The sequence below is a fragment of the Rutilus rutilus genome (genome assembly GCF_951802725.1).
Source record: "Rutilus rutilus genome assembly, chromosome: 17".
Lineage (NCBI taxonomy): Eukaryota > Metazoa > Chordata > Actinopteri > Cypriniformes > Leuciscidae > Rutilus > Rutilus rutilus.
The window spans coordinates 7317329-7336464 of record NC_140230.1 but is presented as its reverse complement, the minus strand read 5'-3'; the positions used below and the strand labels follow the sequence as shown (position 1 = coordinate 7336464).

At 37.4% G+C, this 19136-nt stretch overlaps 1 protein-coding gene across 1 annotated transcript in view; it reads left to right on the top strand.

The window, feature by feature from the left end:
- The window catches only part of adamts16 (ADAM metallopeptidase with thrombospondin type 1 motif, 16), an 87069-nt gene that overhangs the window by 59416 nt on the left and 8517 nt on the right, over positions 1-19136 (top strand). The gene's annotated exons all lie outside the window — the stretch shown is intronic.

Here is a 19136-nt window from a genome sequence, read left to right as displayed (position 1 = left end):
AGATTTAAGTGGTAGTTCACTATTAACTAATCAATAACTACTATTTTTTTAATACTTCCCAGAGAACTACTGAATTGTTTACAGATTTAAGTGGTAGTTCACTAATAACTAATCAATAACTACAATTTTTTATTACTTCCCAGAGAAATAATTAAAAAAATTCACAATTCATGCAAAACTTAATAACTAATGCAGGAAAAATTACTAGCACTAGATTAACATTACTGCTAGATACTGTACACTAATTATCAATATGTAGTAGCGTAGCAGACTTATGATTTGGGAAAGCTGTCAATAATTAGCCTATGCACTGCTGTCTTTTAGAGAACTATTCATAAACTAAATAATTTTTAAAAATTGTTTTTATAAATGCACTTGTCTGGAACACTTACCCTGTGGCCGATTTTCCGGCATTCCTCTGGACTGGCTTTGAATAACTTGACTCATCATGGTGAGTACTGGAACATACTGAGCCATCCAAATACCAGTTATTTTATTATTTAACCTACCTCTCAAAATTGTTTTTATGTATGTCTCTTTGTTCATATGTATATATATATATATATATATATATATATATATATATAAATATGTGTGTGTATATATATCCTGTGAATGATTAGATGATTCTACCCTTTCGGGTTGGCTCTTCATTAGTAACTACAGCATGGAATCATGATAACTAGTAATGACTCAAGTGTTAATGCATACTTTTATAGGACTTACAAATTATTTGGATCCGTATTCTAAAGTGAAGATCATGTTAACTAACTAGTAATGACTCAAGTGTTACTACATACCTCTATAGGAACTACTAATTATTTGGATCCGTATTCTAAAGTGAAGATCATGTTAACTAACTAGTAATGACTCAAGTGTTACTACATACCCCTATAGGAACTACTAATTATTTGGATCCGTATTCTAAAGTGAAGATCATGTTAACTAACTAGTAATGACTCAAGTGTCTCAAATGACTCAAGCTATAATAAAATAACTGGTATTTGGATGGCTGATGACTCAGTATGTTCCAGTACTCACCATGATGAGTCTAGTTATTCAAAGCCAGTCCAGAGGATTGCCGGAAAATCGGCCACAGGGTAAGTGTTCCAGACAAGTGCATTTATAAAAACAATTCTTAAAAATTATTTAGTTTATGAATAGTTCTCTAAAAGACAGCAGTGCATAGGCTAATTATTGACAGCTTTCCCAAATCATAAGTCTGCTACGCTATTACATATTTATAATTAGTGTACAGTATCTAGCAGTAATGTTAATCTAGTGCTAGTAATTTGTCCTGCATTAGTTATTAATTAGTTTTGCATGAATTGTGAATTTTTTTCATTATTTCTCTGGGAAGTATTGAAAAATAGTAGTTATTGATTAGTTATTAGTGAACTAAATTCAAATTCAAATTCAAATTTATTTGTATAGCGCTTTTCACAATACATATTGTTTCAAAGCAGCTTTACAGAAAGTGCATTTCAGAAATGTACATAGAGAAATACAGTTAGTTAATCATGTATTGATTTAGGGCATAAACATCGCCCGCGTCGAGTCGTCTCAACTGTAGTATAAAATGTAAGTATTATGTGAATGCCTGGCTGAAGAGATGCGTCTTTAATCTAGTTTTAAACTGGGACAGCGAGTCTGAGCCTCGAACAATATCAGGAAGGCCATTCCAGAGTTTAGGAGCTAAATGTGAAAAAGCTCTCCCTCCTGTAGTGGACTTAGATATCCTAGGAATGACCAGAAGCCTCGAATTTAGTGATCTTAAAGAGCGTGATGGATTGTAGGGCGATAGAAGTTCCGTTAAATACACGGGAGCTAAACCATTTAGGGCTTTATAGGTCAGTAGCAATACTTTGTAATTGATACGGAACTTTATAGGTAACCAATGTAGAGACGACAGAATTGGTGTTATATGATCGTATTTTCTTGATCTAGTAAGAACTCTAGCGGCGGCATTTTGGACTAACTGTAGCTTGTTTATTGAGGATGCAGGACAACCAGCTAATAAAGCATTACAGTAATCTAGTCTCGAGGTCATGAATGCATGAACTAACTTTTCTGCATCAGAAACAGATAGCATGTTACGTAGCTTAGCAATGTTTCTAAGGTGGAAAAAGGCTGTTCTTGTAACATATGAAATATGATTTTCAAAAGACAAGTTGCGGTCTAATATAACACCCAGGTCTTTTACTGTAGAGGATAAAGTAACAGGACATCCTACGATGTTAAAGTTGTATTGTAAGAGGTTTTGTGGGCAGTTTTTTGGACTAATAAGTAATACCTCCGTTTTATCTGAATTTAATAGCAGAAAATTACATGTCATCCAGTATTTTATATCTTTAACACACTCTGTTAATTTAGATAATTTAGCGTTTTCATCTGGTCGTGATGAAATATATAATTGAGTGTCATCAGCATAACAGTGGAAATTAATTCCATGTTTTCTTATAATATTACCAAGTGGCAGCATATATATTGAGAATAGCAGAGGGCCTAACACAGATCCTTGCGGTACACCGTAGTTTACTGACGTTATCTTCGATTTTTCCCCATTTACGCAGACAAAATGGTAACGGTCTGATAAGTACGATCTAAACCAGTTTAATGCCTGTCCCTGAACACCAGTGTAGTTTTGTAGTCGGTCTAAGAGTATTGTGTGATCTATAGTATCGAACGCAGCACTAAGATCAAGTAAAACTAGTATTGAGATACAGCCTTGGTCAGAAGCTAGAAGTAAATCATTTGTGATTTTAACGAGCGCAGTTTCTGTGCTATGGTGCGGCCTGAATCCTGACTGAAACTTTTCATAGATATCATTTTCTTGCAAGAAAGAGCACAATTGAGCGGACACAACTTTTTCTAGTATTTTAGACATAAATGGAAGATTTGAAATGGGTCTGTAATTTGCTAGGTTATTATGATCTAATTGTGGTTTCTTAATAAGAGGTTTTATAACTGCCAACTTGAATATTCTTGGAACATGACCTAAGGATAAAGACGAGTTAATAATGTTGAGAAGAGGCTCTTCCACTACAGGTAACACTTGTTTCAGTAGTTTAGTTGGTATTGGATCTAATAAACACGTTGTTGGTTTAGATGCAATGATAAGTTTATTTAACTCTTCCTGTCCTATAGTTGCAAAGCGCTGTAATTGTTCTTGCGGGGTGATAATTGAGGCTGAATCATAAGACACCATTAAAGATTGTACATTTACAATTGTGTTTCTGATGCTTTCTATTTTCTCAGTGAAGAAATTCATAAAATCATTACTACTACACTGTGACAGAATATTTTGCTCCGGTAACGTCTGTTTATTTGTTAGTCTAGCGACGGTGTTAAATAAAAACCTTGGATTGTTTTGGTTGTTTTCTATTAGTTTGCGGAGATGCTCAGCCCTGGCTGCTTTTAGGGCCTTTTTATAACGTGACATACTGTCTTTCCATGCGATTCTAAAGACCTCTAGATTAGTTTGTTTCCATTTACGCTCTAAATTACGAGTTTCTCTCTTTAGAACATGCGTAACACTGTTGTACCATGGTGCTTTAGTTTTCTCTCTAACCTTTTTTAATCTAATTGGTGCAACGATGTCTAATGTACTAGAGAAAATGGTGCTCATAGTGCTAGTCATTTCCTCTAGTTCATCTGTTTGTTTGGGTTCACTGAGCAGCTGAGACAGATCAGGTAAGCTATTTGAGAAACTACCACTTAAATCTGTAAAAAAATTCAGTAGTTCTCTGTGAAGTATTAAAAAATAGTAGTTATTGATTAGTTAATAGTGAACTACCACTTAAATCTGTGTGCTATTACTTACTAATTCATTAATCAGAGTTACTTGTTAGTTAATTGTAGTTACTAGATTGTTAATATTGTGTTACTCATTTGTTCCTGTGTAGTTATTCATTAACGAAGGGTCCGTATTTTAAAGTGTTACCAAAAAATGTAATGTTCCCTTAACATTCACTTAACCAAGAAAAAAACATTTCTACAAATAAATAGACTTGTAGTCAAGACCGCCTAAACCGAGACCAAGACACTACCAAGACCAGAGGGTATCGAGACCAAGACAAGACCAAGACCAAGACAGACCAAGTCAAGACCAAGACCAAGTCGAGACCAAGACTGAGACCAAGTCGAGACCGGAGGAAAAAAAAAATAGACTAGTGTTGAAGCTAAGCAATATGAATTCAAGAACAGCAGCATACTAGGGTTCAGCCGCAGTTTACATTCAATACATATTAGATGGTATTACTTCAACTACACAGGCAGAACAATACAAAGACAGACCATGTCATGTGTGTGACTGTGAGCTCACTGTAAATGTTTCTGCAGGGTGAGATCAACTATGTGTAGCAATTGCACGACGGCTGTTACTGCACTATTAGAGGATTGAGACTCCCTTAAATTTTGTGTAGCCTACTGTTGAGGACTGGCATGACTGGTACTGACTGGTTCATCTGACAAAACATCAAACACCTCCAACACCATCTTGCTCCTCCAACAACTGTCTAAAGAATGAGAAATATGTAACCAATTGAAATTATACTTAATGTGTAGATGAAATCATAACATCAAATTAAAGATACGCAATTATAAACTTGGATAGGCCTAATGTTTAGTCAACACAACGGAGATATGCAGATGATATTTAAAAGACCATTTATTTAGTCTAACACCATTTTAAATACAATACTGTAATCAAATAACACACACACAGACACACATGCACACACACACACACACACACACACACACACACACACAGAGAGAGATATCAAAGACACAAATTCATCTAAGCAAATGCCTGCCTATCTCTGCCGATTTCGGAGTCTCCAAATTAATCCATTCTGCAACTTTTAAATACATAGTAAAATGTTTAAAAACGAAATTATAGGCTTAAGTGCAGGATCCGAAAGTTGGTCGTTTTGTCGCTATGGTTACACACACACACACACACACCGTTAGCGGTGCGCTCAAAGTCATCTGTCAGTTGTGCAGTTACCCCAAATCTCCTGAATGAAGTTAAAACCCATCATGTCACTGATATGTGTTTTTTAAATCAAGTGATCAAAGTGCTCGTTGCCGCTGCGATCAGTGGTTTTCTCGCATATTGGGCGCACACTCCGCACTGTCTTAACTCGGACGCGCGCTTCAATCCGTTCTGTTGCGGATAATAATGTTGCATTATCGAACGTTGTGTCGTCGTGGATATTGTAGTAGCCTATTGTATTGCTAAATCACCGACCACTATGTCGGTCTGAGACAGCGAGACCTAGACAAGAGCGAGAGGTCCGAGACCAAGACAAGACCAAGACCAAAGACCGTCAAGGCCGTGACAAGACCGAGACCGCGTAAAAGTGGTCCGGTCTCGAGACATACATCACTACAAATAAAGTTCTCTGAACATTTAGAAGTAACATTTTCATAACATCGTTAGCACGTTAGAACATATTTGTGTTAGATGGAATTTTGCTCAACAAATGCCTTTCACACCTCAAACCAATCATTCAAAGTTAAAATTGCATATGTTTTTTATATGATAATTACCACATGGCTATGACTGGTTGCATGTATTTGAAACAAGACACAGATGTTGTCTGATCTGGTGTGTGTGTGCGTGTGTGTGTGTGTGTGTGTCTCGTGCCCCTCTTCAGATGTTTTAGAAGTGTCTCCATGGCAGCGTCATGCAGAGTAAGTTTTTGTTTCGCATGCCGAGTCCACCTAGACTCCAGGGCAGAGCGATCCACTGTGTCTCACAAGTAATTCCCAATAATGTCCGAAGGCTTGAAAAAGGTAGACAAAGAGAATGACACTCACACCAGGTCTGCCAAAACTGCCTCCAGTTCAGAGAGCTGGTTACAGCAAAGGCATCGTACAGTTTAGCTTTAGCGCAGTGAGTTTCCTCTGAGAGACACCTAACGACTGAGAGCTGCTCTTAAAGTATTAAAGTGTCTGAAACTCCTGTAAAAACGAGCAGTGTTTTGTTTGGCAGTGAGATCCGGGTCTTACTCCCCTGTCTCTTATTATTGCTCATCTTTTCAGTTTCTCTCCCATTCTCCCGTATCTTCAGTGTAAGAAGCAGATCACGTACTATAATCCTGCTAAGCATCTACAGCTGTTTAAACTGATGGAAAAACACTGGTTTGCTTCTCCTGTTTATCCCATCTTATGTCCTCTGCATCTATAAATAAAATAAAATAATAATACATTTTATTTATACAGCATTTAATACATAAAAACAAGGAAAAAAATATAATTTATGTTTACTATTCAAAAATAAGTTAATAAGATCTGTACATGTCTCTTATGCTCTTTCGCATTTATTTGATAAAAAAAACAGTAAAAATAGTAATATTGTGAATTATTGTTAAGGCATAGTTCAATCTTTTTTAAATTCTGTCCAGTAGGGGTTCAGCGAAAAATCGTCAGCTGGCAGCAGGAAGTAGCTGCCACTGGCAGCTGACGTCAGCTGCCGCTAATAACCGGAAGTCGGAGGTGGATGCCGCTTTTAGCAAGGCAAATGAATTATTATATCAATGTATATATATCATTTTAGTACTTATTTAAATAAAATACTTAAATTTGTAATTATTTAGTAATTGATTTAAAAAGGTTAATCAAATATAAATTAAGTAACGAAGATCATAGACATAGTACAAAAAACAAACATTAAGCTACACTTGAAATTATGAATTTGTACGTGTATAAATATAATTTGTGTACATGTTTGTCAAATAATGAAATATATACATAAATCAATGCCTATATAATAATATTGTATATGTATTAAACGTACATAAACATTCATTAAACAAATAATGAAAGTCCTGTCTAAAAGAAAAAAAACATTTTCTCAATGACCTTTATTTAAAAATCATATTTTGCTATCATTTAAGTTCAGTTTTACATTTGTAGTATTTCAATACATTCTTGTCTTTGTTTTATAAAACAGCTGTAACTTTGAAAACAGGCTTGATATTTGTTGTTCTGTAATCAGAATGAACAACAATTCTGAACTAGATGTTAAAGTTCATAGAGAAACTAAGTTGGCTTGAAAAAGCCTAGCCAGAAAGTTTGAAAACATTTTACAATGTTCTAGCACGGTTTAACATGATTTACAATGTTTCTAGTGTTAGTGAATAACAGCTTAAAGACCCAGGACCAGATATGATGAAAGAAGACCAGGAGTCGTGAGGTTCAATCAAATAAGTACAAATTTACTGAAGAATAGTTTCATCGGTAGAGCCAGGCGTCAAATTCTCACGGGGTCGCAGGCCAGAGACTCTACCGTACACAAAATCTCACACCAGTTATACCATTTCCAAGGGCATGATTGACATCAGTACATACAGGTTGGCTATACTTCTCATTGGCAAAAGAACAAAGTTAAAACAATTCTACACTTATGGATAGATAGGAGGGTAAGTCGACATTGTCATCCGAGTCCAAGATGGTCCGGTGATGACCTCGGAGGTCGTAGAAAGGCGTCTTGGGGTCAGCTGCTGCATGCATATCACAAGACCTGCACAGAGCATTCAACACACACACACACACACACACACACACACACACACACACAAAAACACAATGGAATCGCAGTTCCTCCAAAAGTAGTACAGATAATGTTCACTTTAAAGAAATACACATAAAAGTACAATTCTGTGAATCAGATCACATAGTGTTTAACCCCTGTAACCTTAAGATTAGTAAGAAAGACAGATGTTAGAAAAAGATAGATAAGTTAGAAAGAAATAAAAGACAGACAGACGTTAGAAAAAGAAAGAAAGAAAATAAAGAAAGACAGATGTTAGAAAAAGAAAGAAAGAAAGAAAGAAAGAAAGAAAGAAAGAAAGAAAGAAAGAAAGAAAGAAAGAAAGAAAGAAAGAAAGAGAAACTTTAGAGTAATGTTGCTGTCAGAGCATAAACAATATCTGCAATATGAATAAGTTACGACGATCAAAGTTCAAAGCAAAGGGAGCAATTATTATAGATGTTGGGTTATCCATAAAATAAATGTTATGGGGAAACAAAACCACCGTAATAACTTACCATTAGCATGAATACACTGCAGTCCACAGATCCCAACTGAGCTGGAACACCCTGAAAAAAAAAAAAAAAAAAAAAAAATTCTGAATGGAAAAACTAACATTTTATTTATACACTAAAGATAGCAAAGAAATCAAAATTGTTGTAACATGAAATCAATACCTTATTTTTAACAAGCTTCCAAGATCCCGGATCCATCTTTATTGCAATTGAGCTTAAAAAGAAGGGGGAAAAAGTTAGTTATTTTATACACACGAGAGAAAGAGAGAGATGAACTCCGTGTTGAACCACTTAGCCATGTTGCAGCAGTAGACAGTAGCATACCTGAACTAGGGAGCAGGTGTAATTTATTTTTTAAATGCCACTGTCTATGTCTATCTAAAGCCAGAGAACAAAGTGTTGAACTGAACCACTGGACTAATATGTAAAACTTTGAAGCCCGGTTTCAGATAGGGTTTAGATAATGCCAGGATTAGGCCTTAGTGCAATTAGGACTTTTATAAATATGCCTTAGAAAAAACATTACTGTTGTGAATCTTAAAAGAAACAATGGCACTGATATTTTAAGATATGCAAGTTGAATTTGCTTTCAGTTAAACATGCATTTTAGTCTGGGACTAGTTTGAGTCTTGTCTGTGAAACTGGGGGTGAAAGTTATATGGAAAAAGTAAACAGTTCCAGTATATTTTGAATAGATATATATAAAATAATTGGGTGATGATTGAGTCAAACTACAAAACATGATCAAACTAAGAAAATAAACAGACACTGAAATGTCACATTTTCGATACAATCTAGAATTTGTATAAACAATTTTTACAAAGATAAACACCAGAATGCCTTTTGCCTGCTTTGATCAAGACAGGATATAATACATTTAAACATTATGTTCCTTATGTGAAAACATACCAGTGAGTTTGGTTGGTTTTGCAACTGGAAATCTGGGGTTTCCTTCCTGGTACTATGTTTGTGCGTCCCCAGCAATCTGTGACAGGCTGTGGTGAACTTGGTGAAACTACAAAAAAACTGAAGTTTAGAATATGGTGAAGTAATGTTGATTAAAATGGTGTTTTGTATTAAAACATAGATCATTTGGGATATGTTTTGTTAGCGTTGCACGTGTATCATCAAGGCTGAGCTTGTCAATTCCAATAAATCAGCATGAACTTTATTCTAATCAATAGATTAAGTTAACATGTTAACAAACGCTAATATTTAATGATAATGGTAACGTAGTATTTGAAGTTAATGATAGCCCCTCACAAACCAGGAGCACACGGTGCACAAGCTGCGTTTCTACAAATGATTAAATTAACCAATTCAACTTAAGTAGTCACAGATACACTGTCTCTAACATAAAAGTTAAACTCCAACGTACAGAGCAACAATTATTTATTAATCTGATCATATACGAACTTACCGAGCCAAATACCGCCGCCATTACTGAAGATTCGCCGGCGCCACCGCTGGCTGCTGTCGCTTGACTTCCAGGTAAATGTGATTGGTTGCTACTACGTTGGACGATACTGATTGGCTGCCACGAAATAGCAGGTCCCTCCTAATATGGCAGGGCTTCCGGTTCCAGGTGTATTGGAACCGTTTCAGATATTTCAGTATCGATACATATCAAAATATCAATATTTTTGACAACACTAGTGTCTAATTAGGTTTGTTGTTCAGAACTTTTTCGTGGCGGTTCCCCCACGGTTTACTTTGGCTTTACAAGTATTACAAATTGCGAACTTTGTGTGTTCACTCACAGTGAAGAACTCCCTAGCCAACGATATGTTTACATGCGGCTGTGAGTGTGAGCGCGGCTGTGACGTTATTGCCTGCGCCGCTGGCTTGGAATCGGACATGAGACTGACCGACCGGTCACCGGTCTGGATTGAGGATGCAGAAAATCGAAAGTCGATCGGCACACCTCTAGTTAATTCAAAGACACAGAATTATTACGGAAGATAAAAGCATTGAATAGACAGATACTAAATCAGAAGTTAACATGTAAAGTTATCTTGAAGGAGCTTTTCTGATTTGGTAAAAGGTTCCAGCTTTTGCAGTGGAAAACATTAGACATAAAGCTGCACTTTAACACATTCACCTAGAGCAGACCCTGCATCCCATGAACCTACGAGTCTCTCCAGCTCTAGACTTGAGTTTAGCGATTGAAACAAACAGGTCATTTCCCCAGTTCCGTGTGAGAACACACTTCATCCATCATCTGCATGAACTCAAAGCTGATTTGATGCCTGACAAAGAAAGGCATTGCCTAGTAAACATTGTTCAGATGAATTGGTCCACTGATGGGTGTCTGGCAGCTTGGTCTGGGTGTGGTAGGACGTTTGAGCCACGGGGTGAAAGGTCACATTGAACAACTGGCATGTCTGGGTTCCTGTCCAGGGTGTACCATACATTACTCAGATGTTGGCATCACCGTTCATCTATTCCTGGGACAGTGACAAAACTGACCTCATAACCCTGACCCCAATCAGGACCAAATCTGGACAATCATAGTCTAACACAAGAAGGTCATTGGATATGACAATTCGTGACAGGCAGATCCAAGAAACAGCTCTGAAACAAGACTGTGATGCTGATCACCAGAGACACATGAGAGACTGTGTTGCATTCTGTAGGTTTGTTTATGTTTGTTGTTGTTGCTTCTATGGCTTTTCGTGATGTTTGATATTCAGATGTCAGAACTGTTATTATTTATTCCACATGATTGTGCAACAACTTGTTCTGACAGAATAATTTGAGCTGACACAATGCAAATTAGAAATATCCATCTCTGTCTCGACATGTACAGTAATATGGCTAATGCACTGATTTATGATGGAGGATATTGAATATGCAGTGAGCTCATAGGTCTTCAGGAGACGCTGGAGAAACACTCTCATGCTGAGGGTGACGTTCATGCTTAACCTACTGCTGAAAAACGAGGGGTTTCGAAGGATGAGAGCGCTTTCTGCAGGATTACTGTGAGGGTTTTGGTCTCCTGGGAATGATGAGAACCAGACTGGACCAGCTTTAAGCCAGTGGAAGAGTGACACGTTAAAGCTCAGAGGAAACGGGCTAATGCAGGACGTGTAATCACATGTCATCCTGCGTGTTTTGAGCCCATTACATGAATAGGTGTTTTTCATCAAATAGTCAGCGAACCTTCGGAAAATGTTGATAATCAAACATTTATTTTTTACATTTCTATGAGGTTTGCCATTTTTACAACCTTGTTATGAACCTTTTGAGCATAAAAATACTAGGGCTACACCCAAAAAAACTAATATTTTGACTCAACAATAAATTAACATTTAGTTTGCATCAATCTTTTTGATGACTTAAATGAGTCACTGGGTTACAAAAGTTGCGTTTCAAAAAGATATCCTAAATTTAATTGTATGCAGTCGAGAAGGTCAAGACCTCTGAGTTTGGATCGTCTTAGATATTAAATGTGTTTAGACTAGCGACCTGTCTTGCTACGTTACACACACACACAGATTACAGATCTATATGCACTTGTCTACGACAGCTGGAGAACGGATCTGTCCTGCCCGTGTTCTCAGTAACTCGTTGGTGATGATGGACGCACTGCTCTACTGTCAGCAAAAGTATCGAACAACATATCAGCAAGTGTTGATGGCTTTAGAGACAGACCTCGCTCTCAGACAGCTTCTCCAATTTATGAAATCATTGACAAAGGATGAAAAGTGCAAGCTCCAGTTGGCAACCACCCTAGAATCTTCATAGCAATGCTCTGAAAACCTTAGCAACTGGCAACACCCATAATACCCAATAGCAGGGGTAATCAACAGCCAGCCTGTCGCCATTCATTTTGTGGCCAGCGTCATGCTAAATGTGAATGTATTTGTATTATTATTTTCACTCAAAAGTATTTAGAGTGACTTTATGTTTGCATCATTTAAATGCAGTTGACACTCCTGACACTTTGAGGCAGAGTCCTGCACCTGGGCGAACCGTTAATATTGAATCAATTGACATGGGTTGACTGCTGGTACAATAGCTAAGACTATTTCGACTCAATTCGGTACACACTGATAGGCAGCTGCTTACAACAGTCCTGAGCATATTTGTGTTCACGCTCTGAAGATGTCAAAACTTTCTATTTACAACATTTTGCAGCATTGAGCAATATATATATAGTCACGCTGAATTTAAGTAATTGAAAGCTTCGGTAATTACTGTTTTTTTTATCGGGATCGCTCTTTGCTCAGTGTCTGTATATAATCTATTCACAATTTGAATAAAAAAAAGTTTTATTTTTTGCACTGCTAAGAGGACCAACAGTCTCCTATAGACTGCAGAGTTTCAGGAGAGAGAGATCTGCATTTTAATGCGGGTGTAGTTCGGGTCGCGTACAGAAATAAATTTGTCGGATAATGGGTCGGATGTTCTGTTAAGTACTGCGGGTGAGGGTTTACCAAACAGGGCCCATGCAGGACTCTGCTTTGCAGTGTTTAAGTGGCCCATGGTCCCCTTAGCAGCATGAAAAACAAAACTTATTTAAATTGTGAAGCGATATATTCAATAGCATAGCCGGTGGGACTAGGGAGCCCAGTGGAGCCGTAAGGACGATAGTCCCAGGTGGAGCCAAAGGGAGGGAGAAGCCAAGGTGAAGCTGACAGGTCGACAAGCCGAGATGGAGTGATAGGCTCGGAGGCTGGAGGCAAAGTCAGGGGATCCTCTTGTCTAGGAGGAGCTGGTGACCAGAGGACCTGAGGTGCATCCACGCAGCATAGTGGAGCAAACCAGGGAGGAGCTGAGGACCTGATGGGAACCAGCGGAGGCAGGGCCGATGGACTGGCTGGGTGGCTAGGTGGGATTTCAGGGATGGGAGAACCAAGGAAACATCCTCTTCCATTTCCTCATAAATATTTGCAGAGGCCAGCTGCAGCTCACCCTCAATGGCGGGAATGTGGACAGGGAATGTGTGACGTCCTTCTCGATACAGATGGTGAATGCAGACCCGCAGTTTACCAGCACCCACTCCACAAACCCGGCAAATGTCTCTCGAGGACCAACACCGGGCAGGCATGCCTTGGATTGCTCGCTGAGTCTGGTATAAAGTTCGTAAGGCATGCCAAATGTGAGTCTCTCGTGTGGTCCTTGTGTGTGCAGGATGGTCGGTAAAGTCCATTTCTGTAAGGTCGGTTCTTCTGTCACATTTATGCTGTCGTGCACAATGTAGGAGAAATACTCAAATAGTCTTTATTAGACGATCAAAAATCACTCCGAATACAGGAATACATAGGAGATAACACAAACCAGACTAACACGTTAACGAGAACTGACAACAGGAACAAACAAAGGCAACTAGATGAACACAGGTGAACAGAATCTAATAAGCAATGATTAACCCTAGAAACAAGCTAGAGAGTGAATGAGTAACCAAGTGAACTAATTATATGATCACAGGCAAACTGGAACAGAGCAAACAGAGTGAAAACAAAACCAAAACAGAACATAACAGTGTATATGTTACATCAAGTTGTAATTTGTGGCCCTTTGCATTTTATGGCCTCTGAACTTGAGTACCCCTACCCTATAGCATCCTGGCAGTGCATAATCAAGCATCTTTCACATTTCTTCAGTGGTGGTTCATCAGAGAGCTACGGAAGGCCTAAGGGGCCATGCATTTTATTTTATTTATTTTTTTCGTGAAATCAGCTTATTGTCTTGTGATCTTGACACAAATGTTTATTTTCTCGTGATCTCAACATAACAAAATAGTTTTCTCATGATCAATTATAATTTTTATATAATCATAAAATAATGAATAATAATAACAAATTATTTTTAATTTTGTTTTGTAAAACGTAATATTTTCGTTCTGTTTTCAGAGTTAATATTTTATTTACCCATTATGTTATTTTCGACATGATTTGATGACATCAATTACTGCTTTATTTATTCTCTGTTTATGTATTTTACTTTTCATTAAATCGTTATTAATCTATAGCCAAAGTACAGTGCTCCTAATTGTCACCATTATGTTCAGTTTTATTCAGTTCAATGACTTTTAGTTTGTATTTCTTCAGTTCATGCCTTCCTTTGATTTCCCACCACTCTTTAGTTGCTATGGTCACGTCATTATTAGTTCATTTGTTCCAGCTGTGTTCTATTAATTACCTTGTTTAGTTCGCTATAGTTGTACCCCTGTGGTCAGTTTTTGTCTAGTCATGTTCACATTTAGTGGTGTTTGTTGGCTTCCGTTGCTGAGTATATGTGCTATTAAACTTTGTTGAGAACTTTATTCATCTGCCAACGGGGTCAGGTGTTTATGTCTATACTCAAGATCATGATAAAACAGCCATTTATAATGTCGAGGTCACAAGGAAAAAGCTTTTGTTATGTCAAGATCACAAGAAAACGAGAAAGAAAAAAATGATAATGCTTGGCTTCTTAGTGCTTCCATAGAAAGCAGTGTTGGGTGTTTGTAAGATAGTGCTTGAGCCAATTAAGTCGGCTGGTCTATCTGTGGATGCATCTGATAAAACCGGTTGCCCTGCACAGAGGTGTTCTTCTAGTCAGAGCTCTAGTGTCCTCTTATGTCAGTGTTCCCAGAAAGTGCTGACTTGGTCCTGTAAATAATCCGTCCAAACATTGAGTCTTCCTGGGCGTTTTGCCCTGAGTGAGAGAACATGAAGTGAAGACATCCCAAACCAGTATGACTGTCTAATGCATTTGAATTGAAACCATAAAGAGCCATTTCTACCCGATTTAACCAATTAAAATGAATTTTGTTGGTACATATTAATGTATTTAGGTTTATACAGTACAACATTTTTACTTGAATAAAACTAGTTAATTTAGATGTTATCATTTTTAGGTTACTATTTCAGTGTATAGTGACTGGTGTGTAGCTAAAAACATTTGCGCTCACATACTCTCACAGAGTAGGTTCTGGGGGTTGGGAGACACTTGGCTGTCCAAGAACACAGCGCTGCCAATATTTGCTGTCTATTCCATCATGATGTCACTCTAACAGGTGTTTCAGGCAAGATTGAGCAGTACTGTTAAAATTATGTTTTACTGGGGGTCTTCTCTGTGTGTCAGTGTTTTTCTACCTCATTAACTTGCCTCTGTAAACACCATTTATTGCCTCACGTTTATCTGATGTCCTGTTTGTTTGGCTTGAACTATTTGGGTTTACGAGAGGCCAAGGTTAAAAAGCTTGCAGACTCAGCACATAATTGCACTGTTGACATGAAGGACATGCATACAGGCTACACATTAAACACAACCAGGGGCTAGAACTGAGGCTGTCGATTTAGCCAGAGATGTAGATTACTTTGCATTAAATTTATGGTGTAAAGAACAAAACACGAGGAACAGGTAAAATGCTCAAAACAGGGAAAACTATAAACCTGGAACACACCAAGAAACTGCCTAAACGGGATGACACTAGACCCTGAACAAGGGAAACACATGGACTTAAATTCAGACAGGGATAAAAGGGCAAACAACCATGACAAGATACACCTGGAGCTAATAAACAGAGAAAACTACAAACTGACTACAAGCTAAACAGAAACATGAAACAGTCTCAAGCAGGGGTTGTGACAACAAAGTTTAAAACTTTGTAAGTTTAAAACTTGATGTTAACAGTACTTTTATAAACAAAAAATATGGCAAATTTAGTCCCAATAATATTTAAATAGCACGCATACAAGTATAGGCTACTAGAACTTTGATTTTAGTATACATAGCACCAGTGGCGGATTTAGCAAATTGGGGGCCCAAGGCGAAAGTATGTATGGGGGCCCCTCCCATTCGATCTTTAAAAGAGAATGAAAAAATTTTTTAGCGACTGAATGGTGGATACAGGTAAAGCTAATCTACGGTGAAGTAAAGGTTGGAGAGGAGAAAAAAAAAACTTCCCCTTTAAACCCTGCATACATTTCTTTACTCCAAAATGAAGATGGAAAGCAGAGAACACACAAAGTGTAGCACTACACAAACTAATAGTTACGATGGAACCCAACAGAGAATAAGGTTTCAGATAACACCTGAAAAATCTTGCATCACAATAAGCGTATTGTTATTGTCAAAACATTTTAGTAACTAAACAGAAACATGTTACAATGTTTACAATTTCTGGTAAGCTACAGTTTTTTTTATTGCTTGACACAAATTTCACGATTTCAATTCAATTCTTGTGATTTGATTCAATATTGACTCATTTGGATAAATATTAGGTACACAAGATAGCCATTAATTTTTCTCAAGAAAAAAAAAAACCTCACATAATGCTGTAAACATACAGCCCTATCAGCTGGTAGTATTATTTAAGGTTAAAAATAACTCAAATTAAACAATGCGTTTTTATTATAATAACAACTTTAATAATATAAGTAAAAAATAGACTAAATATGTAATATAGTACACATATTTAGCAAAATACTCTCTATAGCTCTTTATTTCTAGCCAACTAACATGCTATAACATATACAGTATTATGGTCATTAAACGGCTTTCCTGAGATAAATGTAATGTGACATAATTGTTCTCCAGCTGTTTTATTGACCTCTTTCCGTGGTTGAAAAACACTGATTGATCGATATTATGTATGAGGAATATACATTTCGGTAAGTTGTACTGTATCTTTCAACATTGTTCATTCGTGTTTATTCACTATTATTAATATTATATTATATTATATTATATTATATTATATTATATTATATTATATTATATTATATTATATTACAAGCTAGTAGAGATGATCGGTTCACGTGCCGCTAGGGATCTGTCACGTCATTTACAAGCACCAAAACGGTATTTAAAGTAAGGGGGTAAGAGGGGTGAACTGGGGAGAGGTAATGTTGCATTTGGCTCCTAGCAAATCCACGTATATCCACGTGAGTGTGTTAATGTTATCCTCACCTAGCGCCACTTCACAGCTAGCTGCTGCTGCTGTAGTGGCATGTTCAACGCTTTGGACGTTGTTGTTCCTGTTTGTATCCCCAACAGTAGCCGTAAAAAAAGTTTGACATCTTTGCCAGCGTTGCCAAATACTTATCGGCGTCTTTTCGTTTTTTTCTTTTATTTGAGCCGCTTGGGTAACTTCGTTTCATTTTTGCGTTTAGACTCGTCTTGCTTCGTCTCTGTTTGTGTACTTCCCAGCCCTCCTGTCACTGCGTGTTTATCTTCCGCGCCGCGCACCGTTACGGACTAGTCCATTTCATTGTGAAAGTCGGGGGTTCATGTGTAGAGACGGACACCATGAACTGGACATTTGAACTACTACTTCAACGTTTCAACGTATTTCTTAAGAATATTAATACAATTTACCAATCTTTTGAAGCGTTCATTATGATAAGGAGATTTTTTTTTTTTTTTTTGAGGTTGGTTGGGGGCCCCCCTACTTCGACCGCTGGTAGGGGGCCCCAAGCAGCCGCCTACCTATGCCTCTATGTTAAGACCGCCACTGCATAGCACATAAAGTATACTTGGAACATATATTTGAACTTCATTTAAAGAGGTGGTATAATGCCCTTTTCACAAGATGTAAAATAAGTCTTTGATGTCCCCAGAGTGTGTATGTGAAGTTTTAGCTCAAAAATCCCCCTCAGATATTTTTATATAGCATGTTAAAATTGTCACTTCTTGAGGGTGAGCAGAAACGCACCGTTTTTGTGTCTGTCCCTTTAAATGCAAATGAGCTGCTGCTCCCGGCACAGGGGGCGGAGCTACAATGGCTCGTGTCCTTTTACCTCACACAGACATGCACTGAAAATTTCAAAAACTTTTAGCCTTTTATGTTCAAAACGGAGTCAGACAATGATGGAGAGACTTAAGAAGAAGTGACAACATGAAGAAAGCAACAGGACATTTCTGAATGGTTTAAGAATTTATGCAGCTGATCTGGAGTTAACTATATTCTAGTCATTGATTAGCATATTCTGTCATGATAATCTATAAATCGCATTCCCGGGGGCGGGTTTTTGTAAATTTTAGGGTTAGTGATGTCACTAACCCTGAAGGAATGTTGTGTAGTCCCTACCAGCCGTTTGATGTAGTACTTAAAAAACGATTTATTTAAAAGCAAATATCTCCCTTTGCTTTGAACTTTGTGCGTTGTGTGTTGTAACTAAAGTTAGGAACCACCCCTTTAAGTTTAATGAACTTTTGTATCTAATAAATGACATTCCCTGATTTAAAGGGATAGTTCTGTCATCATCAAACCTGTATACATTTCTTCATTTTTTTCATACTATGGAAGTAAATGGGGCCCATCAACTGTTTGCCTACCCATATTCTTCAAAATCTTCCTTTGTGTTCAACAGAGGAGAAGAAAAAAATCATACAGGTTTGAAAAAACTTGAGGGTGAGTAAATGATGACTGAAATTAAATTTTTGGGTGAACTATCCCTTTAAGCGTCCAAAAAGCGATATGGCACGTTCTCATAATCAACCAAAAATTTGAGAATATTGTGATATAAATGTTTGTCTCACTGACACTGATATTTACACTGCTATTACATAAGTAGTCAGTTGTATGTCATCACCTTTATGTAGACAGCATGCACAGACACACTTATGAAGTATTTTAGGGTGCTGCATTATTTGATCTTATGTCCTCAGTGCCAGAAGTGTCATGGAGAAGCCATTACATCATGGAAATAGGTGGAGGTTCACATTTAGAGCCTGACATCACTCGAGGTAGAAGGTTAATGTCGTCTTCTTCCACACAGAGCATCTGTTCTTCTGGGATGTTTTGAAATAACGTTGTTAATTTTTAACATTTGTATTTACATGGAATAAAACTGATCGATATATAATGCAATAATATAATATAATGTCCCTGTTCGGTCATATTTATGGGACAAATAACTATAGTCTCCTTTGCCAGACGACTTCCCCCAAAGAGTGCCAACTGTACCGTGTGCATTACGGCTCAAATCGCAAACGGTGAAAGCTGAACCCTGGTGAAATCATAGCTGTGTGAATGTTTAATCCAGCTCATAATTAATAAATTCACACAAGCAGGTTTATGGCAACAGAGGCACAAGACCACATATTCCCTATGATTTATTATTAAGTTCCTTTAATTACTACAA